This window comes from Schistocerca serialis, chromosome 6 (genome assembly GCF_023864345.2).
Source record: "Schistocerca serialis cubense isolate TAMUIC-IGC-003099 chromosome 6, iqSchSeri2.2, whole genome shotgun sequence".
Classification (NCBI taxonomy): Eukaryota; Metazoa; Arthropoda; class Insecta; order Orthoptera; family Acrididae; genus Schistocerca; species Schistocerca serialis.
In genome coordinates this window covers 613,549,289-613,575,022 of record NC_064643.1, presented here as the reverse complement: position 1 = coordinate 613,575,022, position 25,734 = coordinate 613,549,289, and positions in this window count along the sequence as shown.

Here is a 25,734-nt window from a genome sequence, read left to right as displayed (position 1 = left end):
ATCATTAATAGAGGGGCCTTTTTCGTTGCTGCGGTATCTTCTCACGAAACTTCAATCTCCAACTTTTTCCTCCGAATGGGAAAATATGTACGCCGATCTACTTAGGGAGAAACTGTCAACATAATAAAGTAAGGGATAGCTGAGCTAGCACGGAAAGGTAAAGTGTTGGCGTTTTCCGCGCACGAGATTGGAATAATAGAGGACGGTGAAGGTGGTTTTATGTACCTTCTGCCAGGTAGATAAATGCGATTTTCAGTTTATGTAGATGCAGAAGTGGTCCGATTTCAAGAATTGGTACTTTAAAAATTTGCCTTAATTTAAATAATTATTCGTAGGTAACCTGACGTTTATTAGGACGCTGCCGTCAATTTCCAACTCGGTTTTCTTTCCGGAACTGGATTCGTGTGCATCATTATTACTTGAAAAGCACATACATACCCGTGTAGGAAACTTTGCTACAAAATAAGAGCCCACACTTGTTTCACATTGTTATTTGTCTATATGAAACATTATGCAGATTTTCTTCTATAACAGACACGTAGAAACGAGGCTGAAAAAATTACTCTATAAAAAGACGAAAGTTAGTGCGGAATTTAATGTACAGCCGATGAAGAGGTCAAGAGTACAACAGTTTAAGATAGGGTGAGAAATGAATTCGGCCGTGCCCATCCAAACAAAACTTTGTGGTAGCCTCTTAAGCGATTTGAGGAAATCGCGGAAAACCTAATTAAATACTGGCAGAACGGGAATCCATTGCATAAAACTCTTCGCTCTTTCTCTCGATGAACTCGAAAAGGTCTGAAATAAGTCGGTGTATGACAATACATAGTGGAGAAATAAGAATACAACCAGATAAGATTGAAATGAATTAAACAAAACGAATCAAAAATTGACGTTCTTAGGCATCCAAAACTAGCTTTGGAGACGAAATGAGTCTTTCACTGGAAGACAACTAACTGATTGTGGGTAACATATAATGTAGGACATGCTGTGCTGAAAGTCAGATATACAGATTCTCTTTAGGTGACTGTATCCGTTTGTCGTAAGATCGATTACTGATAATACGAAATTCAAACTATACCTAAATACAGACAGTTGCTGCGATTCCTGAAACACATGGGAAAGTTCCGATCACACTCCCCTCAAATTTACTGGCGAACTGTACACAGACTGTACACAGATCAAGTATGTTCCCGTGGCCGAGGGTCAAGAATGGGAAGGGAAGCGATGTTCAGTTTTATACAACTCCACACAGAACACTTATCAGTTTTTCTTCTCTGTTTGCGTAAGTAAGTATGTTCTATTGTCCCTTTAGGGTCGTAGTGTTAACTATGGATTCTGTGTGAACTGTTCCATATACAATAAAGGCATTGCTTAAGTCAGTTTACACCATACGATCCGCATTATTTACACTTCTAAGACCCATAGCTGGTTTCAAACTAACAAATCGAATAAAGAATTGGGACATTACAAATTAACATCTCGTGAAACGCAGACTTCCAAAAATAGAGGCTTACAGAAAGAAACTGAAGCCTGATGGTCAAGGAAGACAGAATTCGGTTCCTATTATGGACGCGGCCGTAATCAGTTACTATCGGTTATTTTAAAACGGTGATTTCAGACTCTGCAATAAATAAAGATATCACACGTTATTAACGATGGAATAAATAACTGTGTAATTAATAGTGTTTTCAGCGCGTTACAATTTGGCAAAAGAGCATACAGACACGGAAAATAATCTTTTAAAAACAAGCCAATGTGATCCCAATTAGAATTTAAGACAAGCAACCACAATCGCGGTTGAAGGCCTTTAAGGCCAGGAACGGCAATTATTAAAAATATTAACAAATACACCGTAAACAGCAATGGAATACCAAACGTTAATTTAAAAAGACAGGTAACTGATCAACAAACAGGTTAGACAAAATGAAGGTAAACTTGGTAGCACAACCATTTAAACCTGCTGTATCGCCAAGAATGGCAAATATATACAAAACTTAAAAAAACTTACAGTAAGACAGCAAATACAACAAAAGGTTGATTTAAAACGACAAGTAACTGATCACAAACATGTGAGACAAATGATGGTAAACATGGCAGCACACTCACATAAACCTGCTGTAACCCTCAGAACGCCAATTATAAAAAACAATTTCAGAAACATACAATAGAAGAGCAAAGATAATAATAAAACGTAAGGGACAGTCACAGACGGTGCACCAGGAATCGACCTCTGACTAGGTCCGGCAAAATACACTTCCACCACCGATGCGATAGGCAGCCAAGAACTGCATTCACTTCACAACATGGTAACTCAGACAAGTGGCAGTCTAACGAATGACTAATGATAATCTTTCTCAGGCTACCTGACGTCCAATGAACCAAACGCAAAAATGTAAAAATACGCCAAAGCCGGAACCGGCGATCTGGACTTCGTCCGCAGAATGCTGTGCTTAGAGCGCACGGAACGATAAAGGAACCACTTCCACCAGAGTAGAAGAATCGTCAACCAACTCTAACCCCCAGGGCAGGTAACTGCGGCGTTAGCGGCCAAGAGGCAGAAAAAAAACCGCTTGTTGAACTTAATAGTAACAAACTGAAAGCAATAAATAGTAATTAGAAATATAGGAAAGCTAATCAGATCCGCCTTCTCCAGACACTGCACTCGCTGCTCTTCGCCTCGGCAGCACTATGAGCAGCAACATGAACCGAAGTCGCCAGATAATCGCAAGATCTCACAATGGTGGAGGTTTCTCTACCTGAATCCAAATGCACCCAACCTAAAGCTCGCTGGATCCGGTTTACGACGAGGTCATGCACCCTCGTGACAACAGCTCTTCCATCCGGCAGTCCATGGGTGCTGCCAGTGGCCCCGGCGTGTTCTAGCACTGTTCGGACCTGGCTCATCGTCAGTCTCCAACAGAACTGCACACTGACACGACCAAGAAAAACTGCAAAGATAGGGCCACAGTTACTACATATCGATAACCGCCGCTGCTGCCACTAGCGAACAAGCAATGCTTGCGAAATCAAGTGGTTCCAGTCAACACGAGAAGAAGGCAAACAACCGTAACCACGTCAACGAAAAGATACTGTCTGGCCGTCAACAAATGACGGAAACCTACAAACAGCACCAACGTGAGCTATAGCACGGCCCAGAAATGGCATGAACACATTGAAAGTATGTCCCATAAATGTATATCTAAATTAATTTACAGCTATAATGGAGATGCTGGGTGTCTTTAGAAGAGAGATTAACTGCAATCTACTTTTAAGTAGAGTAGGCAAAGATGCTTAAACCGAAACCTGATAAGTTAATTATGACATCCCTAGCTTTCTTATCTCTGGAACGTCACACGAAATTTGACCTTGGAAGTAGATTTGGTATTTCACAGCAATCTATCATTAATTCTAATAGCGTAGGAGTAGCATCTGTGACTTGAAATCAAAACATTCTCGGTTACAGATTCAAAACTCGCCACCGCTAATATTTTGAATAAAAATCATTAGCAATGGCCCCTAAGACTTGTGGCATATGAAATCTCCCTCATTCAACTAAAGGCGTTGTCAAAGAGGTAAGAGGAACGGCCAGAGACTCAGGGCGCTCTCTTGCCCTTGTGGGTGGGACTGCCTCTAAAGATGGAAGAGTCAGCAATGATCAGCGGTATGAGGATGATGCGATAAGGAGTAGCTCGATGGACAGATCAGTTGAAAAGGAATGAACATATCCAATAAGGGCGATAACAAAAGTCGTTAAGGAAAACATAGATGCGTTGGAAGACAACTGCCAATAAACCATGGTTAACAGAAGAAATACTTCAGCTGATTGACGAAAGAAGGAAGTACAAATATTTTCATGGAAATTCAAGTGATCCGTGAATTTACTTTCAAGATCTTTTCCTACAGAATGTACTTTACTTACTAGCGATTCATCAAGAACATTAACAATTTAATCACACTATGTGAGCGTGGAAGTAGTTGCCAGTGAGTAGCTGATGAAAACAATTTTTTTTCAATAAATAGAAATCTTATTCCTAAAAGCCCCCCTTTTTTTGAAACAGAATTAAAATTATAATCATAAAGCAAGAAAGCACCCTGTAAATATCAAGTTACAATTTATTGAGAGGCAGATTTTTTTTTTTTTTCCAGTATGAGCTTTCGGGCTGAGAATCTTCCCGCTCCCTTTTTACATGGCCGTAGTCACGACCGCTCACAACAAACTCTGAAAGAATACACTGGTGCAAATCTGCAACACACCAGATTACTTTAAACTAAAAATTTTAACTTACAGAAGCACAAACTACGCACCGCGTAGGAGGGATGGAAGTGGTACAAACATTCACATTAAAAATTTAGTTGCCACCGAAAGTGCAACTAGTTTTTTTAAAAGAAAACTCTTACGGTGGGAGGGTGGCAACTCTGTATACTAAAATGACCATTTATATAAAATCCCATGAAACGCAGTCTTAAATAAAATGTACAAACATGCTATACATTACACCATTTAAATAAAAACCCATGAAAAGCAGTCTTACATAAAATGTACAAACATGTTATACATTACACATATACCGCCTCTCAAGATTAAAGGCAAGATAAAACCATATTTCAGCAATTCGGCCTTTACATCTTAAGCAATAAATTCGTTAACACCGTATCCGACAAACATGACAGAGGCTGCTTTTAACGTACGGCAGACCGGCCAGCAGACAGACAGAGAGACACTAACTGCCTAACAAAGGCGGATGGGAGACAGACGAGCAAGCTGGGGACGAGAGACTGACCAAGAAAACCAGTAGAATTTAACAAGTAAATGAAACAACATATCACGAATCACTTAACTTCTAACAAACTGCGATGTCTGGCGATGACCTGGCGCAGCACCCCCTGTTGCTCTCGTATCGGCCGCGACGCCACTGCCCCTCGCTATACGGCGCGGGCTATTGTTTTGACCTGGCGACCTCACATGCGCCGACGCTCAAGACGGACAAGTCAACTTGTGGCCCAGTGCGCGACCGACCAACCAATCGATCGATCGATGCGACCGCCAACGCAGATTGCCTGAACAAACTCCAGCAGACTGGCGGCCTAAAACATACTAGCACTCCGGACGAAAGACAGACACTGACTGCCCCACACTGAGCCGGCTGACCAACTGCCCCGACTCGCCGCGACTGACAGACTGATCGACTGGCGAGTTTTTTTTATTTTACTTTATTGTTATTTTAAAACCTGTACAACAGCCAGGCTGTCAGCAGCACTCTGCGGTGCTCTTCAGCTATAGAATACACAATGAGAAAAAACTGTAAAAATACACATAAGTTACACAACGGTGGGCAATAAAACAGTAGACACATAAAGACAAACACGGAGCCGTTCACACTCGACGATAATCCACACTGCAAACTGTTGATACGACGCACAAACACTGAAGATGGCGATGGCACAGGTGAACGATGCAGTGCGACGGTGAACACTGAACACTAAACACGACGACACACACGAGACACTGATGGAGATGATCTTCGGCGCGCGAAAGTCCACGTAGCGTGTGAGAGTCCGGGGACCTGCCAAGAGAGGAGGAGGGGGGGGGGGGTGGAAGAGGGAGAGGGAAGAGCAAAGAGGCCATGGGCAGAGGAGATAGGGGGAATGGTGGAAGGGGGAGGGGAAGCCCGGGGGAAGAGGGATGGAGGAAGGGGGATGGGGGGAAAAGAATGGAGGGAGTGTGCATAAAGGAGAGGACACAGGAAGTGGTGGGGCAGGATCAAAGTTGATAGGAGGGGTAGATGGAGGGAAGGAGGACATCATCAGCGTGGGGGAGCTGGCGGAAGCCACCTTGGGAGAGGGTAAGGAGGTTGGAGAGATAGAGACCGGGTGGGACGTGGGAATAGAGGTGCGGCAGCGGGCGGGGGCGGGAGAGGATGGGCGAGACAAGCGGGTGAGGAGGATCGATTTTGTGGGAGGTGTACACGATCCATATCCTTTCAAGGAAAAGGAGAAGGTGGGGGAACAGAATGAGATCGTACATGATCCGTGTGGGGGAGGGGAGACGGATGCGATAGGCGAGGCGGAGAGCATGGCGTTCGAGGATTTGGAGGGATTGAGAAAAGGTAGCAGTGGCGGAGATCCTGGCCAGATGGGTGTAACAAAGGATAGGGTGGATGAGGGATTTATAGGTGTGGAGGGTGGTGGAGGGGTCCAGACCCCACATACGGCTGGAAAGTAGCTTGAGGAGACGGAGTCGGGAGTGTGCCTTGGCTTGGATTGTCCGGAGATGGGGAGTCGAAGGAGAGGCGAGGGTCGAGGGTGACGTCAAGGTACTTAAGGGTGGGAGTGAGGGCGATAAGATGGCCATAGATGGTGAGACAGAAATCAAGGAGGCGGATTTTGCCAACAATGATCGCCTGGGTTTTGGAGAGATTGACCTTCAGCAACCACTGGTTGCACCAAGCGGTGAACTGGTCAAGATGGGATTGGAGAAGGTGTTGGGAGCGCTGCAGAGTAGGGGCAAGGGCAACGAAGGCGGTGGCATCGGCCAACTGGAGAGGGTGGAGGAGGGTGACGGCGGCGGCATGTCCGCCTTGTACAAAAGGTACAGAAGGGGGGAGAGGACGGAGCCTGGGGGCACACTGGCGGAGGGGAAAAAGGTGTAGGAATCTGTGTTATGGATGGTGATGTAGGATGGACGGTGGCAGAAAATGGAGCTGATCAGACGGACGTAGTTAATGGGAACTGCAAAGGTTTGGAGCTTGAAGAGGAGACCGGAATGCTATACATGGTCATAAGCACATTCGAGGTCCAGGGAGAGGAAGATTGCGGAGCGACGGGAATTAAGCTTGTTGGAAAGGAGATGAGTGAGGTGAAGGAGAAGGTCGTCGGAAGAGAAGGATGGCCGAAAGCCACATTGGGTAATGGGAATGAGGCGGTGCTGGTGGAGATGCTGGTGGAGGCGTCAGGTGAAGATAGAGTCCAGGACCTTGCTGAAGACCAACATAAGGCTTATGGGACGGTAGGAGGAGACGGTGGACGGCGGTGTGCCAGGTTTAAGGAACATCAGGATATGGGAGGTTTTCCACAGGTCGGGGTAGTAACCGGTGGACAGGACTACATTGTAGAGCCTGGCCAGAGTGGAGAGGAAAGAGACAGGAACTTCACGAAGGTGATGGTAGGTGACACAATCGTGACCAGGAGCGGTGTTGCGTTTTGTGCGGAGTGTAGCACTGATATCCTGTGTAGTGATAGGGGTATTGCGTTCCGTGTGTGCAATGTTGTCCAAGTACTGGAAATCAGGTGCGAGGGGAGGGACAGCGGTGTCAGTTCGATCGCGGACATCCGGGAAGAGGGAGTAATTGAACTGGAGATCATCGGGTATGGGAAACACATCAGAGAGGCAGGAGGCAAAGTGAATGGCCTTACTAAGGGTGTCAGGGAAGGGATGATCATCGTGGAGAAGAGGATAGTAGGGGGAGGGTTTAGTTCTGGTAAGTCGATGGAAGGCTGACCAGAACTTGGACGAGTTGATAGGTAGGGTAGCATTTAAATGGGTGCTGGTCTGTCGCCAGTCCTGGGGTTCCTTAGCTGTGAGCAAATTACGAATGTGTCGCTGGAGTTGCTGGTGCCATCGTAGTGTGTCTGGGTCACGCGTGTGGAAGAAGGCATGGTAGAGACGGCGGGATTAACGGAGGAGGAGGACGGCCTGTGGGGATAAGGTGGATGGCGACAGTAGGGACATGGGCCTCCAGGGACTCAGACAAGGTCTGCTGGAGAAAGGAGGCGGCATGGGTTACATCGTCAGGGTGGTGGTCGGTGAAGGGGTGGCTATCGACCTGGGAGGAGAGGGTATCCCGGTAGGCATTCCAGTTGGCATGGGAATAGTCATGGACGTACTTAGGGGGAGGGTCATTACGAGGGTCGGAGCGGGGGCGACGATCGTCGGAAACGGTGAGGAGGACAGGGATATGGTCGCTATCAATAGGCTCCAGGTCATCCACCGTTATGCGGCCAAGGAGGTTGGGGGAGGAAAGGGTAACATCGGGAGTGGAGTTGGATTTGGGACGGGTGTGTTGGGGATGGGTATGAGGTCGCCTTGAAGGGAGGAGAGGAACCGATGCCACCGCCGTAACGGCGGCGATCACGTAGGAGGAGAAGGTATTTTCAATGTGGGAGGTAAGTCGAAGGGAATAGGGGCGTTAGGGCGGACATAGATTGTGGCGCAGGTAACGGTAAGGCTGGGGAAGAAGAGACTAAGGATCAGGTGTTCGGTGGGGTTGGGAAGGAGAGGTTGGAGCCGAATGGGGATCTGGCGGTGGTGACCAATGGCAACTCCACCCCGCGCAATCGGGAGGGGATTATCGGAGCAGTGACAGAGGTAGGGCGAAGTGTGGATGGTGTGGTGGGGTTGGAGGAAGGTTTCATTGAGGAGGACGACATCCACGCGGTGGATGGCAAGGGTGTACAGGAAGAGATTCTTGGTGGTGGGAAGGAAGCAGATGTTGTTGAAACGGATACGGTGGTGTCGCACCATTACAAGGAATTAGACAAGACGGGAGTAGGTGAAATGGGTCTGGTTGTTGGAGTAGGTGGCATACATTCTTAACTGGAAATTGGAACAGGCGGCGAGGGAGACCTGTTGGAGGGTGTGAGGGTGCTGGAAAGGGTGGACGTTTTGTAGGACAATGGTGGGGTACCGGTTGATGTACTCAGCAGTGGAGGGGGGGGGGGTGAAGGGAATTGCCAGGTTTGGTGGGGGCGTCCAGAGGACGGACAGCGACGGTGAGTCCAGGAGTGGTTGGAGGGGGTCGGGCTTTACACTTTTGGGATGGGGGAGATTGCAGGTATTGCAGGAGGGAGGGGATTGAAGGTTACAGCAGTGCCGGAGAAAGTGCGCTTGCCTACAATGTGGGCACGTGGGGGGGGGGGGGGGGGGGGGGGGGGGGGCCTCGCGGCACTCGGCTGTTGGGTGTGCGTTATAGTACAGACACCTCTGGCAGTGCAGGGATTGAGGAGGGGAACGAGAGGGGTCGACCTTATAGCTCTGGTTGAAGAGGAGGGCACCCTCCTTCAGGAGACGGTCAATGGAGGGGCGTCCTTGGAGAAAACCTGCATAAGCCGGGTGGGGCCAGCCGAGTTGAAAATGTGGCGGACCGCCTGCACCTCCAGTGTGGGTTGCGCCTTGAGCTCCGCCAACACCTCCTTCTCCGTGACCGACAGACTGAGCTGAGTTATCACAGCGGTGAGGGTCGGCAGGCGACACGGGGGTTGGGGTGGGTGGGTAGGAGATGGAGAAGGAGCAGGGGTGAGGGAGGGTGTGGAGGCGTTGGGGCCAAAACGGGTGATGGGGAGGCAGGAGAGGAAGTCAGTGTGCAGGGTTGGGCTGGGGGAGGAGATAAGAACGGAATCCTGTCTGGAAGTGAGGAGAGAGATGGGGCACCAGGAAAGTGTTGGCGGAGGAGGAGGGAGAGATTCCGGGCCTCAAGAAGGGAAGGATTGGGATGGGAGAGGAGGTATTTGTATAAAGAGGGGGGGAGGAGGAGGCAGAGGCGGAGGGAGCAGGGCCAGGTGGGGAGACATCCATGGCATCCTGAGGGGGAAAGGAGGATGGGGCGGGGCCATTTTGGGAGCGGAGGAGGTGGTGGTGCCACTAGGCCGTTCAACGGCGGCAGAAGAGTGGGTGGTGACATGTCGGACAGGAGCTATAGGGAGGTGGTGGGAAGGGGCAGGTCCCGGCGTGGACGCAGCAGTCCATGCTGGAGATGGTGAAGGCGATGGCGACAGCGACTGTGGTGCTGGTGATGGCGAAGGCGATGGGGAGAGTTGGGCAATGGCAGTGACCTGACGGGCCCCCACCCTAGCTGGAGCTGCAGTGACAGGCTGGGGGAGTGGGGGAAAGGATCAGGAGGAAGAAGCTGGATAGGGGACGACAAAGAGCGAATGCGTGGCCGGGGCCACTGCTGCTGCTGCTGCTGCTGCTGCCACTGCCGCTGCTGCCGCTGCTGCCTCTGCTGCTGCTGGAGGGCTGGCTGGCAGGTTGGCTGGCTGGACTGCTGCTGCTGCTGGAGGGCAGGCTGGCTGGACCGCCGCTGCTGGAGGGCTGGCTGGCTGCAGCCGGCTGGACCGCTGCTGCTGGCCGGGACTGCTGCTGCTGGCCGGGACCGCTTCTGCTGCTGCTGCTACGCGGCTGGCTGGCTGGCTGGCTGGCTGGCACCTGAAAACCTAGCGCTTCGATTAGTGCTGGAACGGCACAATCGAAGGGCAGTATCCATGCGGAGTACCGCCGGAGATGGACTGGCGAGCTTCTTAAATGCAAGTGAACAGGCAACTTTTTCCCTTTCCCACCAGAGGGAGACACCAAAGCTGCGAAGGCCACAGGGGCGCCATCGCCAGAAACAGAGAGCGACGGCTTCACACTACGCGCTGCGGCGCGCTCTTCAAAACAGCAATTAGTCACTTAGGAATAAAATAAAGAGCATGTGCAGGGAAGCTAAAGCAAAACGGCTGCCTGAAAAATATGAACAAAATGAAACAAAATAATTTATGAAACTTCTTGGCCGATTAAAAATGTGTGTCAGACCAAGACTCGAACTCGGGACCTTTGCCTTTCACGGGCAATCTGTGAGGACGCACGATTCGTGCTCGGGTAGCTCAGTTGGTAGAGCACTTTCCTGCGAAAGGCAAAGGTCCCGGGTTCGAGTCTCGGTCTGGGACACAGTTTTAATCTGCCAGGAATTTTCGTATCAGCACACACTCCGATGCAGACCGAAAATATCATTCTAGAAAAAAATGTTAGTCGGAGGACCAGATCAGCATTTATAGAAGTCAAAACACCTTCGGGGAAATTGAAAATACGGGTGGTAACATTAAGAGTCCAATGGGAATCCCACTTTCAAATGCAGAGGACAGAGTGGATAGGTGGAAATAATGCATTGACTGCCTCTATGTGGCGGAAATCTTTTCTGATAACACGATGTAGGAAGACACAAATGTCAATATAGAAGCGTTAGAGGATCAAGTAGTAGAATCAGAATTTAAAACGGAGTTTGAATACTTAAGGTTGACAAAGGCACAAGGAATAGATAGCATTCTATCAGAAAGTCAAAACTCATTGGGGGAATTGACAACAAAACGAGTTTTCAGTCGGTGTGCAGAATGTATGGATATGGCGATGCACCATAAGACTTTCGGAAAAATATCATCCATACGACTCCGAAAATTGCGAGATCCCACAAGTGCGGGAATTACCGCACAATCGGCTTAACAGCTCTTGCATCCCAGTTGCTGACAAGAATAATGTGCAGAAAATTGCGAAAGAAAATTGGCCAAGTGTTAAATGATGATCAATTTACGTTTAGGAAAGGTAAAGGCTCCAGAGAGGCAAATCGGACGTTGCGGTAAAGAAGACTGAAGAAAAGCCAAAACACATTCATAGGATTTGTCGATCTGGAAAAAGTGTTCGACAATGTCACATGGTGCAAGGGTACTTTACAAGACATCCACGCGTCACTGGTGTGTGCAAGCGCAGACACTTTAGTGTCTAGCCGTTTGGTCAACTATATCGACGCCAGCACTAGTTTCATTATAAAACTTCACAGTTTCTCGATATTTCTTCTCAGTGTTCTGATTCATCTGATATCCAGCATTACTGTAACTCAGAATAAGTCTTTCTTTTTCTCTTATCCCTTTGGTAGACTGTGAGCAGATTGCCGCCTGACTTATACGTGTATGCTGTGTGCAATACATTGTTTCCACTTCACAACAGAATGGGGACTTCTTTGAACGATTTCCAAAGGGTGCCCACTACACTTGTTCCTTTCTGTTTCAGCTATTACACCAGTTTCTCGAATGTGATTGTCAGTCGTGATGTTATGACCACAGTTAAGGATGGCTGTGCCAGGTTCATAACGATATGGTGACCTATACCCTTGCTTGGATCACGAGTTTCTTGTCTGCGACGATAAGGGAATCCATTCAGGATGTAGCACGTGTCAGCATCACACAAAGCCAATATTTTTCCCATAGTTATTAGGCATACAGGGGTTCTGTTATATGAATAAACATGCAAGGACATAGTTCCTCGACGACAGTCACATTTATTTTGGTTTGTAGACGTCAATACAGTAATCAGTAAATATATTGTATATTTCTCAGTCAAGGTAAATTTTATCAGTTTCCTAGCATTTTCTTCTTGGTGACATAGAATCAAACCCAAGATGACTGCAGATTTATGAAAATCTGTTCCCTGAAATGGTGCTTTGAAAGAGAGGAGGTCATAACTTTTTACTCCGTAAACTTTTCTACGAAATACTCCAGCAACCGTATGATCCAAGGGCGTCGAATAATCCAATGAAAGCATCAATCTGTTCTAGGCTTAGGGACTACTCGTTATTATCAACTGTGCAGAGAGCCTTTTCCTCTGTGTACCCTCATAACAATTTCAGGATTGGAGTCGTCTACAACAAGTATTTGGGTGTGAACCATCGCCGCAGGTACCTCCTGCATCACATTTTGTTCGGTGCACCTACCTGATGTGTCGCCTGGCTCAATCCGTGTCCACTTGGTGCCACTAGAACTTTCCGCTTTCTCGAGAGGAAGTGGACGCTGCACGGCGCTTCCTCTTCCTCATCCACGATGAGCTGGTGCACCACGTGCGGCACCCAATGTAAAACAACCATGTTCACCTCTTGCTGCTCAGTCAAGAGCACCAACCGCGTCACCGTTCTGCCTTGTGAGTCGTCCACAACACCTGGATCATCGGCATTGCCAGCGCAAACTGAATCGCATGGCAAAGTTCCTTGTAATTGGTGACAGATAGGGACTGATGCCAAAGGTCTGGCAATGATGCAATTTGAGTTACATGTTTACCTTAGATTATCAGACATTGGATTTGAGTTTTGACTAAAGATCTATTTGTCAGTGATTTATCGACTCCATCAGGTACCTGACAGGAAACACTTCTGCCCTGCTGTCCTCATCTCTGTCGACGGAACTGTCTTGCACTGCATGAACCTTTGGCACATCGTTGAGAAGTATGTCCACGCTCTCGGGTGGAATCCGTAAATCCAACACCTAAAGGACAGAAGACAGAAAGCCACATACTGCACTGCGCACTCATTGGTTGAGAAACTTAGGTGGAATGGTTCCTGCTTACGTTGTGCAAGAGGCAGGTCATCGTTAGATGTATCAGATTCTGCCTGCTGTTCACTTGATGCATCTGAATCAGCCGGGCTGAGTAGCTGTGTGGTCTGTGACGTCTTGTCATGGTCTGCACAGCTCCCGCCGTTGGAGGTTCGAGACCTCCCTCGGGCATGGGTGCGTGTGTTGTCCTTGGCGTAAGTTAGTTTGCATTCAGTTGTACGTAAGCTTAGGGACCGATGACCTCAACAGTTTGGTACCATGAGACCTTACCACAAACAACCAAATTTCCAAATCTTTCCATCTGAATTACTTGAGTCATCAGTTTGCACTGGAACAAAATCATTGCCCTCTTCCATATTCGCCTCACAAGCGGATTCATCACTCGGTTGCGTCGATGGAACATTCTACAAACAGTAGAGAATCTTGGCTTCCATAAGACCAGTTCGACCTGCCATCGTAGCTTCAAAGATGTTAAATCACGAAAATTAACTGCAAGCTCACGTCGCTTGTGTCAGGACTGCCTCAGCCCACTCGGCTTGACCACGGACGAAGATACACTGACAGGAAACGTCTGACTTCCCCACAGTGTAATATGATACTCTATGGCTTTCCAGTGTCACTTCACAGCTCTGAAAGTTGCCAGTCCGTAGAAAATAGAAAGCCACGCTGTTATAAAGTGTCACTCGACCTCCAAATTGTACGTATTTCACATTCTCTTCAGCCCAAAGGCCGTAATATACCCCAACATCTCGTGAATAGTGTAAAGATTGTCTTCCGCACCGTTACAACAGTATAAGCCTGTTAACTTATACTGTGCAGCCATTATCCAGTTTCTTTCACAAACTCTAAGGACTAACTTCCTCGAATAATAATCTGCAATAGTTCAAACTTGAAGGGCATTGTGTCGTCATTTCCTGAGGCATTATTACCAAGCACGGTCCCTTTCCCTTCCATGCAATCACTCACTGTCGTAAAATATGAAAATCGATTAACTATATACTGCCAATTTTGTTTGTTGGCTAATGACCAGTTTCATTCAAAACTTTGCTGTCTCAATAACTGTTCTTTCTTGTATTGCGTAAGAGAGGCTTAACTGAATTGTCAATTTCAGTATTAATGTCATCAACTTAAAGTATCGTAAAATTTCATTGAAAAAACTAGTAACTAAAGATGTAGCACAATTCCAGGGAGAGCAGTTCAATTTATTCTGTATTTAGCTTAGCGAGTGACTTCTGCTGGCTTGGTACTTAATTTATTGTTGTTATGTTAAAACTAAACCAGTTTCTCATTTTGATGAAGTTAATTAACACGCTCTTTCAATAGTTCAAGTTAAATTGCTCGTCTCTTCCCAAATTTGGGATTACGCTACGCTGAGGTTATTGAAAATCATATTTTACGTAACAAAACTTTAGTTACAGTCAACCATTTATTTAGCCCGAAAGCTCAGTTAACTCTACTTTCAACATTTGGCATTTGACAATAAGTAACTGCTAACTCATTGCTTCCTGACTGATTTATTTTTTGTGAACTGTCGGGTTGTGGAAAAGCATTACAAACTTCTGCTGCCACGCCACTGATAATATGCTTAATTTTCTTTGCCGTTACCTGTCTTAGGATATTGGATATTAGTTGCCCTACAAGTCTGGAAACCGTTTAATTTTCCCTTTTCTTTGTTAATCAGTAATTTTATGTTAAATGTCAGGTGTTACCCTTCCCCCCGCCCACACCCCCGTGTGGTTCCTTGGCCATTGCACCAAGTTCCACCCATTTCAAAATTATTAGCAGAATTTAGATTATGCTTACAATAGATTCTTCCTTCAGAACACTATCCCCACTCAAACCTGTATCATTTTCCTTTGGTAACGATTGCGTTAGTCACTGCAAAATTTCAGTAGGCCTACACGATCACTGTCATTCATACTGCAATCGAATAGGCCGATTAGAAAGGGGGAGGTTACAAATACTCCAAAATAAGTTTTCATCGCACAGACACCTGTAACGCAGTTTGTTTATTCGCAAATCAACGTTCAGTCATCTTAACTGTAACAATTATGATATTCTATTATTGGATTTCATTGCTTTAGTCATAACTGTAACAATTATAATATTCTATTTTCGCATTTCATTGCTTTACACTATGTAGTATTCGATGTATCGCAATGCTATGAATGCATAGCTGAGACTGCGAACAGGTGGAACACACCGTACCGATCGTTGTACAAATGGTAACGAGAGTTGACAGCCTGAGACGCATCCCGTTAGCGACGGATTTATCGCAACATTTATATGGACAGCAGCCATCAGTGCCGGATCACAAACAACGGCTCGGCTTCCTGTATGCTCTGCGAGACAATTAACGGTGGTTGTATGCAAATAAGGCAGCAAACTACTCCATTCTGATCAACATATTGGCACAGTGACAGCGAAAACGAGAATCTGCTTCAGTCGTAATAGGTCACCTGTCGCCTAAAAGTCGTTTATTGCCAATATTTCACGTTGATCGCAGTAATGTGCAGTAGTCGTTTCGCAGCCTAACTGTCCTCAGATGCAGTTCCCTGCCTCCATCACCCTTCCAAATCGGAAATTCCCCGTCACATGCAGAATACCGTTTTCGGAATGCAGAACTTGGCAAATTTTACTCGTAATTTACGAGCGAGACAGATCTGTTAGGTCCCTGTAGCATGTTTAGGTCTTCTAAGGCATGTGTTATGTGATTCAGAAGACTCAAGGATAAATTAGTTTGCAGCCTTATTTTGTGTGGACTTGTGAAATGCAAGCTTATTGAAGGTTTGATTAGTAAGTTCTCATGAAGTTGTCTTTTTCAGTAAGTTCCTTTGTTTTGTATAATTTGTATTCCACGCAGGCTATGGTGGTAATGAGTAATTATTCTACGAGTTGGTTATACCATGCGAGCTTTGATGTTTATCTGTTCTCTCTAAGTGACCATGACATTGACATATTTGGTGCTTCTGGACCTCTCTTCGGGAGGCTGTTTCTGTGATTTTGAGGCTTTAGTGAGGATGGCATTGTGGTTCTGATAGCTATGTTGATGTTGCGGTGGTTGAACTATTTGAGTCTGATGATTTTTTCGAATCATTGGTTAGTGGGTACAGCCTGGCAGTAATCCAGAGGGACTGCATAAAATCTATAATTATCCTTAGTGTGGTAGTAAGTGATTAAGTATGAATGATTTTGCATGCCTGACACAAGAGGATAGTGGCAGTTCAGTAGAAATTCATTGTGAGTTAGAAATAGGGGTTGCCAGCACCTGAAAAGAGAGGACTGTCTTTAAGTAAGCGCAGTCTGTGATGAAAAATTCATTTTTCCTGCTCTAAGTGAGAGGTGCGTGGCCAATAATCAGAATTTCAAACATTAGACGTTAGTGCTGGAAACACTACAGCTGTGAAAGGGAATAATGAAGGACATTGCAGACCGAAGGATGAAGAAACCTTCTATTTCTCTTAGACTTTCATGATTTGTTAATTTTTATCAGCCTGTAAGAAAAAAGGATATGAATGAGATTTGGTTTTCAGATGAAGGTAACTTTCTTATGTGTATACTGACGGAATTATGAAGTACACCACCACGAACTAAGTGTAATGACCATGATAGAGAAGGAAATACGATGGATTAATGGACTACAGGTACGGGCTTGCAGTTGCCATCCCTCCATAGGACAGATTCAATGGTAAGGAAAAAAAAAACGAGGATTGGAAAGTAAGGTGAATGAAATCGAAAAGACATCCTTCTTCGAGAGCATGTTGTGTGAGTGGTTGTAGTACGGTGTTTGCCTACTATCAGTAATGCTGTGGATGAAGTATGTCTATATGGTAATACGAAATGCCAATAACCTTAAGTGCTGTGTTTTGAATCCGCTTCAGCGATGGAAGAGGACTTAAAAGAGACATTCCGATATCATGTATGTCAGGCCATGGGTGTATGATTCCCTCTACAAAAACAGTAAGCTTGCAGTGTTGGAGCGAGATAGTAAAGAAACAGCGAGCGAGAGGAAAGATCATCCTCGGCCACTGAATGGAAATGCGTAAGTAAAGGATCGGTTCAGGTCAAATTAGTTTGTGAAGTTTATATAGGGTCTACATGAAAAACGTACTGCAGGGACGAATTCATGGCTGGAAATGGAGAGTAAAAGGTGCTATGAACACCAAACCAAGATGACGTTTATGTACGTTGAAGCAGACGGAAACAGTCGAGAGGCAGTATGGCTATATCAAAACAAGTGCCCTCACAGACACATACCACACCACCCTACATTTCAACCCCAATTTGGTTGTTTATGTGATAATGGGTCCTATCAGAGAGATGAACATGTAGAGTAGCGGCGGACTATGTGCACACCAGTTTTCGACCGTCTCAGAAATCATATTTTTCTTTAGTAAAGTAGTGGATGTGTAATGCGATTTTGAGGTTTCAAGAAACAAAAAGGAATTTGATGGGAATATGAAAAAAAAATCAAGCCAAATACAAAGAAAAATCCTCAGTGGGGGAAATTAATTGCGATTGTAATAGGAAGAAATGGATTAAGTGGAAGTGAAGCTGTAGTGGCAGAGAACAGTTTGTATATAATCTAGGTGATTTTATTTATATGGGATAATAATTCCCTGAGAGATTGATATTTGGGTTTGTCCCCAGATTTCTTTATTGTGATAAGAGTGTTGGGTTTTTAGTTTACCCACAGGTAAGTTAAATAATTACAAAAATGGTGTTTGGGTGCAATTTACTGGATTAAGGGAATGGGACTGGATGGTTTGAGTATTTTGTATGTACCTGGGGGTATTTTATGAAAATTGTGTCTGTGTGATAATGACTAACGCTTCCTGTAAAGCATAGACGGTTATTTGATAACAGACAGAAGCATAGTTATGTGAACATGTGCGCTACGAATGGAATTTGAGTGGCTGATGCGTACTAATTTTACTCATATCAACTGTCAAAAATAAATTGTGCATACATCCCCACTTACTGTGCACATATATATGAATTTACACTGAAACGCCGAAGAAACTGGTACAGACATGCTTATTCAAATACAGATATATATAAACAGGCCGAATACGGCGCTGCGGTCGGCAACACCTATATAAGACAACAAGTGTCTGGAGCAGATTTTAGATCGGTTACTGCTGCAACAGTGGTAGTTTATGAGTAGTTATTAGTAGATTTAAATGAGTCTAGGATTAGTGTTACAGTCGACGCACGAGCGATGGGACACAGCATCACTGAGGTAGCGATGAAGTGGGGACCTTACAGTACGAAAATTTCACGAGTGTACCATGAATATCAGGAATCTGGTAAGATATCAAACCTCCGACATCGCTGCGGCCGGAAAATGATCCTGCAACAACGGGACCAACGACGTTTGAAGAAAGTTGATCAACGTGACAGAAGTGCATCCCTTCCGCAAATTGCAGCAGTTTTCAATGCTGGCCCATCAAAAAGTGTCAGCATGCGAACAGTTCAACGAAACATCGTCGATATGGGCATTCGGTGTCGAAGGCCCACTCGTGCACCCTTGATGACTGCACGACACTAGGTTTAGCGCCTCGCCTGGACCCGTCAACATCGACTGGAAACATGTTGCCTGGTCGGACGAGTCTCGTTTCAGTATGCATCCTGTGCAGGTTTCGAGACAACCTCATGAATCCATGGATCCTGCATGTCAGCAGGGGACTTCTCAAGCTGATGGAGGCTCATCAATGGTGTGGTATGTGCAGTTGGAGTGATATGGAACCCCTGAAACTTCTAGATACGACTCTGACATGTGACACGTACGTTAACATCCTGTCTGATCACCTGGATCCATTCATGTCCATTGTGCGTAACAACGGACTTGGGCAGCTCGCCCGCCAGTGTGGCCGAACGGTTCTATGCGCTTCAGTCTGGAACCGCGCGACCGCTACGGTCGCAGGTTCGAATCCTGCCTCGGGCATGGATGTTTGTGATGTCCTTAGGTTAGTTGTGTTTAAGTAGTTGTAAGTTCTAGGGGACTGATGACCTCAGTCGTTAAGTCCCATAGTGCTTAGAGCCATTTGGACCATTTGAGCCATTTGGGCAACTCCAGCAGGACAGTGCGACACACCACACGTCCAGAATTGATACATACTGGCTCGAAGAACACTCTTCCGAGTTTAAGCAATTCCGCTGGCGACTAAACTCCACACACATGAACGACATTGAGCATATCTGGGATACCTTAAACACTTCTGTTCAGAAGAGACCTCCAACTTCTCGTACTCTTGCACATTTATGGACAGCCATGCAGGACTGACTGTCTCAATTCCCTCCAGTACGGCTTCAGACATTGGTAGAGTCAACGCAACGTCGTGTCGCGGCACTTCTGCGCGCTACACGATATTAGGTGAGTGCATCAGTTTCTTTGGCTCTTCAGTTCATATCAATTTACGATACTGTTGTTGCTATGTTTACCATGTTAACTGTCTGTAAATTTTGTGAATTATGACAGAAACTTTAATGCTGTAAAGTAGGATTGGTAATGCAAACATTATATAACGTTAATGAGGCAAAATAGTGTTAAGGAAGTGTGTATTTTTGTGTGAGTATATTTATGTACTTGTTATCTGGATTACCTTTCTTTATACATTAAGAATCACGCGACAGAACGAGAACGAGGCAGCGGGGCGAGTTGACGATGCCTTTGCTCCCCGTCCTTCGATGACCAACGTGAGCCGTGGAGACATCGTGCGGAGACTCACCTCGGAAGATGTTCTCCGCAGTTGAGAACGAAACGTCCGGGAGAAGAAGTTCTACAGATCGACCACGGCAACTTAGCCCGGAAGTGTTTATTGATGAAGACACCGGCCGTGAAAGCCTACATGGAATGATACGGAACAGCTACTTCTCAATCAAGTAGCTTTGTCTCACAAGAGCTGAGACTATCCCGCTCGCCAACAGCTCTCGGTAGACCGGAGGCTCACCCATCCAAGTGCTAGCCCAGACGAGAGCAACTTCGGTGATCTGACGGGACCCGGTGATACAACTGCAGTAGGGCCGTTGACTGAGTTTAAGGGATATGAAATATTATTTCATCACGTCTCATGGGTTATGCCAAGCCTAGAGAAGTCAGTGTCTGCTAACACTTGGCGTGGATCTTTCTGAGACCCATAAGACGAGAGGAGGGGAGCCATCAGGAAAATTTTCCCTCTTCCAACAGGTGAAACAAGGAAACACGAGCCCTGGTTGGCGGACGTCAATTTTTGGAGATACTATTGTTGTTGTAAGGCCAGAGTTAGTGAAACGAGTGATTCCGGAGACCATTCAGAATCGGAGAGCATTTTGCTCTGGAGCGCGATAGAAGTTTCTCAGTTGGAATGTGGCAGAGAACAGCAGCTTCCGGTTTCTGAGATGGACTGGGATCTGTTGCTTCCCTTGAGATCCAAGGCCGCGGTCGGTATGGTGAATATTGTCGCTGCAGTGCTAGGAACTAGCTGAGAACCGAATCGTATGCGACCTTGTTAGCACTGCTTCAAAGCCTAATTAGCGGTTCTTAACATTCCATTTCTGTTCTTACACCATTCGGGTCTCAACGTTCGTAACAGTGAATATTGATATACCACTACTTGCTCGTTAAGTCTCCTGGTGCACGTGTTAGGTCTGGTGCACGTCTAAGAGCTTCTGAACACCACCGTTAATATAACGCAAGTATTACTACTACATCATTTAATGTCGACTCAGCCGCAATCTTTGGCAGTGACGCCTCTTTCACACTGTGTTTCCCAGTACCTTACCGATCCAACATAAAGTGCATTACTTGTGTTCGAGACAGTGAAATTCTTCGTGTATTTCTTTTTACGTATCAACGAAGATGTTCGCTATGTTATTTTTTCTTTCATGCATGTAGATCTTGGTAAAGTAAATGTGCAGCACTAGAATTCATCTGGTTATTAACGTGATAATTGGTTAATCGCAAGTCACTTGAATACGGATAAACCAAGGCCATCAGCTCTACTTATATGCAAGGGACATTGATTCTCATGACAATTCCGTTTCCCATTAGCCAAGAGGCCATAGGAGATGAACCTTTATTTTTGCGTCAATCGTAGATGCTCAGGCATCTGGCAACCCTTGTGTTAATTCATTGGCAAAATAAGTACCAACAGCTTACATTCATTTAGTTCCTCCCAACATCGTAATAGACTTGTTCCGTTTGACTGACCCTGCCAGGATATTTAGGTCCCCCCACTTATTATTAGTACAGGCATGTTTCATTTAACTCACTCTGCCAACCCCCCCCCCCCCCCCCCCCGAGAATAGATTTATTTCATTTAGCTTACTCTGTCAAGATAGTAACATATGCGTTTCAGCAGAATATGATGCCCCATTTTTCGTAAATCTTTTCGAGGATATTCTCAAGTGCTTCCCTTAATCCAGTAAACAGGTACTTTGAGAACTAAGCCGTTGGGGTGTGCCCATGTAGGTTAATCAGAACGGCTCTAAGAAGAATGCTCTCACCAATGCTACAACTGAGGCTAATCTAGTAATTTCGAACCTATTTCTAATATCAAAAATGATAAATTCTTGTCATAGGTGACAGTATTGATACTGCAATGAAATAAATGCCTAGGTCGCACTTCATCTACGTATGCTGCACGGTGAGAAATTCACAGTAAAGAAGAAAGATATAATGCCTACAGAATATATTGCTAAATTTTGTACTGAGACATTCCATGTACAAATACATTGTACGATTCATTTCTAAATTTGTACAAGTAAACGCACGTTTGAATTCATGTTAGCTTGACAATGTATACCATATTGATTATTTCCTGAGTCTAATATTGGCACTCTCCTTAACAAGTAATTTATTTTTGATCTGGGTAAATGGTGTGACCTACATGTATCAATGAGTTTCATCGTTGATGTGTTTCAAGACTTTCTGCCAGATATAATATGCGAGAAGCGAGCGAGAATCTAGTAAGGAGCATTACTAATGACACTGAACGCATTTGTTTAAGGAAAGATAACTGTTTCCTCTAAATATGTTGATACTAGTGGAGAACTAGTTTCACCCAAAGAAACGTGATGGAATGTATCCCGTAGTGTTTAACTGTTATATAGTGATTATCTATGAAATACGCAAAATTTTTGATGTTGTATCTTATTAATTTACCCTATTAACTGGTCTGTGGGTTACAAGCTATTGTTACGCTTTCCTTTACGATTATTACGTTGCCTACCAATCAGCGATGGAAAAATCAAGCAACGTATAAATTATGCGTTACGAACATCTCGGTTCATTACAGTCAACTGAAACCAGTCTTATCACATTTGCATTGGAGAAAAATGAAGCAGTGGTTTCATGTTATTAAACTTCCATTTGCACGTCGTGTCATACCGTATGTGAGCCATAGGTGCTCAGGTTCCTTAACCTAAGGATATATCTTGCGCGACAACCATATCAATATCTTTGGAAATTTCTATAGTGACAATTTAGGCCTGCAATCAAATAGAGACAATCATAAAAATGCTTAAAGTCATCTTGGGAACTAGAGTTTCACGCTTTATCAACGTAGCAGAGCAAAATATGAAGGTGTGAGCCTGGCAGTGTAGCCCAAACCGGATGCTGCAGTCTCATGTGCGACAACATCTCAATGGAAATGAAGTCTAGTAACCGTTCTGGGTGTGTAACATCGAAAATATCGCTAAGAGCGCAATGGCTATTGTGGAATGCCATGTCCACGAGTCTGTGGAACCGTGTTGTTGACGAACATGAAATTGTTGTCGTCTTCAGTCCATAGTGTGTGTTTGACATAGCCTCCCTTGCTAGTTTGTGTATGCCTGTCGCTATCTGAATAACCACTGCAACCTACGTCCATTTAAACCTGCATACTGTATTTACGCCTAGATCCTCCTCTATAGTTTTAGTTCCCACCCCTCCCTCCATAACCAAATTGACGTTTATCTGATGCTTCCGAAGGTGTCCTACCAATTGGTCCCTTGTCAAGCAAATTTTAGTAATCAATTTATTTTTCCTCAAATCAATTCAGTATCTCCTAATTAGTTTCTTGACCTACCCAATCGGTCATCATATTCCGTATCACCCAATTTCAAAATGTTCTGTGGTCTGTAACACTACGCTACTGCGTACGATACTTATTAAAGCCTGTACTATGGTAAGTTGACGGCCTTCACCTTATAAGAAAGGATTTTGGTATATATGTTGACCGCGTGTACCAGAATGGAGGCAAAATCAGACTTTCACCCACTCAGTAACAACAATGATACGACAAGCAACCCTGAAGTGCAACTACACGTTATGACGGACAAGAAACAACACAGCAGATGCTACCAATTTGTTAATAAAACGGTCGCCAGCCTAATTAGGCATTAACTGAGTTTCTTCCCCGTACAAGTTGCTGTACTTTCATACAAAACAACACGAAATAACACTGCATAATATGGTAAATTTTAGAACCAGAAAATCTACTGAACTAATAATTTCACTTTCTGTACTAATATGGACAAGCCATAAATACACAGCAATACACTATAATGTTTGCTACAAACATCGTACTGTCTATGGATCTGATTAAAATCGGGCGTAGGTTACCCTAGAAATAGCACTTTCTAAACACACATACAATGTCAGTTTTGAAAACGGTAAAACAATAATAAATTTTAGTTTTATATTGACTTTAACTTTGCTGGTACTGAAATTTTAATTATTGAGATCATGAAGCACTCAAGATTTCCAATATATGATTTACTAATCTTTTTGTCTTATTTCCTGCTCATTTAATTACCATTTTATCTGCCTCAAATAACTAAGCTTCATTACTAAACCAATTTCAACATTATCTTCCAACTTTGCCAGACCTATACATTCATTAACAACAAAGTTCTTTAAACATCATTCTAACATAGATAGGTCTGCAGGTAAGTATTATTAACATAAAATTTAAATCTTCATTTCGGGACACCCGGATTGCACAACATGTGGAAAGGACCCTATCTAGATTAGTTGTGAGGATAATTAACTGATAGGACAGTTCTGGTAAAATTTAAGTTGTTATTGAACAGTCAGGAACAAAAGTAACACTGGTCCACACGAATACAGTACTAAAAGTTTCAACCTGTTCGTGTCGATGTGGCGGTTGGAGGGCGGCGAGATGGCGAGGCGCAAAGCACACACACAATCACAGCTTTGGCTTTTGATGTATCGGCACTTTGCTTCTTCTTAGCGTCGCAATACTTTTCCATTTAGTGCCTATGGAATATAGCCATGCTGTATAGTCGTCGGAAACGGCACATCCGAGGCTCAATGAAATCACGTTTTCCAGGAGAGCCTCCTCGATCCAGAGCGTGTTTCTCAGACCGATGCCCAACTCCGACTACTACTGCTGAGCCCGTTATGCCGTGGCGCTCCCGTGTGCATTTTCCCGCGCTCGCCTGCCATCCACCTTTTACCGCTCCCCTACAGACAGGGTAATCACCAAAGGTTTTGCATTCTACATATCCTAATACATTGCCTACGTATGGACCAGGAGCCCAATTACAACTTTAACATCTTACAACAGTTTCAACATTTCTTACATTTCCATTTTGCTATAATATTGCTTGCAATTTGACATAAACATTAATATTCACATCGAAAATTGTTTACAGTTTCTTTAACATAATGACATGAAAAGAAAAAGAAATGAAATCAGAACATTGATTACACTAATTTATCGAAAATCAGAAGAAAAAATTGTTATATGTACAGTTGTTGTTGATACAAGTCGTCTTGTCTGAATTGCTTATCGTCCTCATTTTACACTCCTGGAAATGGAAAAATGAACACATTGACACCGGTGTGTCAGACCCACCATACTTGCTCCGGACACTGCGAGAGGGCTGTACAAGCAATGATCACACGCACGGCACAGCGGACACACCAGGAACCGCGGTGTTGGCCGTCGAATGGCGCTAGCTGCGCAGCATTTGTGCACCGCCGCCGTCAGTGTCAGCCAGTTTGCCGTGGCATACGGAGCTCCATCGCAGTCCTTAACACTGGTAGCATGCCGCGACAGCGTTGACGTGAACCGTATGTGCAGTTGACGGACTTTGAGCGAGGGCGTATAGTGGGCATGCGGGAGGCCGGGTGGATGTACAGCCGAATTGCTCAACACGTGGGGCGTGAGGTCTCCACAGTACATCGATGTTGTCGCCAGTGGTCGGCGGAAGGTGCACGTGCCCGTCGACCTGGGACCGGACCGCAGCGACGCACGGATGCACGCCAAGACCGTAGGATCCTACGCAGTGCCGTAGGGGACCGCACCGCCACTTCCCAGCAAATTAGGGACACTGTTGCTCCTGGGGTATCGGCGAGGACCATTCGCAACCGTCTCCATGAAGCTGGGCTACGGTCCCGCACACCGTTAGGCCGTCTTCCGCTCACGCCCCAACATCGTGCAGCCCGCCTCCAGTGGTGTCGCGACAGGCGTGAATGGAGGGACGAATGGAGACATGTCGTCTTCAGCGATGAGAGTCGCTTCTGCCTTGGTGCCAATGATGGTCGTATGCGTGTTTGGCGCCGTGCAGGTGAGCGCCACAATCAGGACTGCATACGACCGAGGCACACAGGGC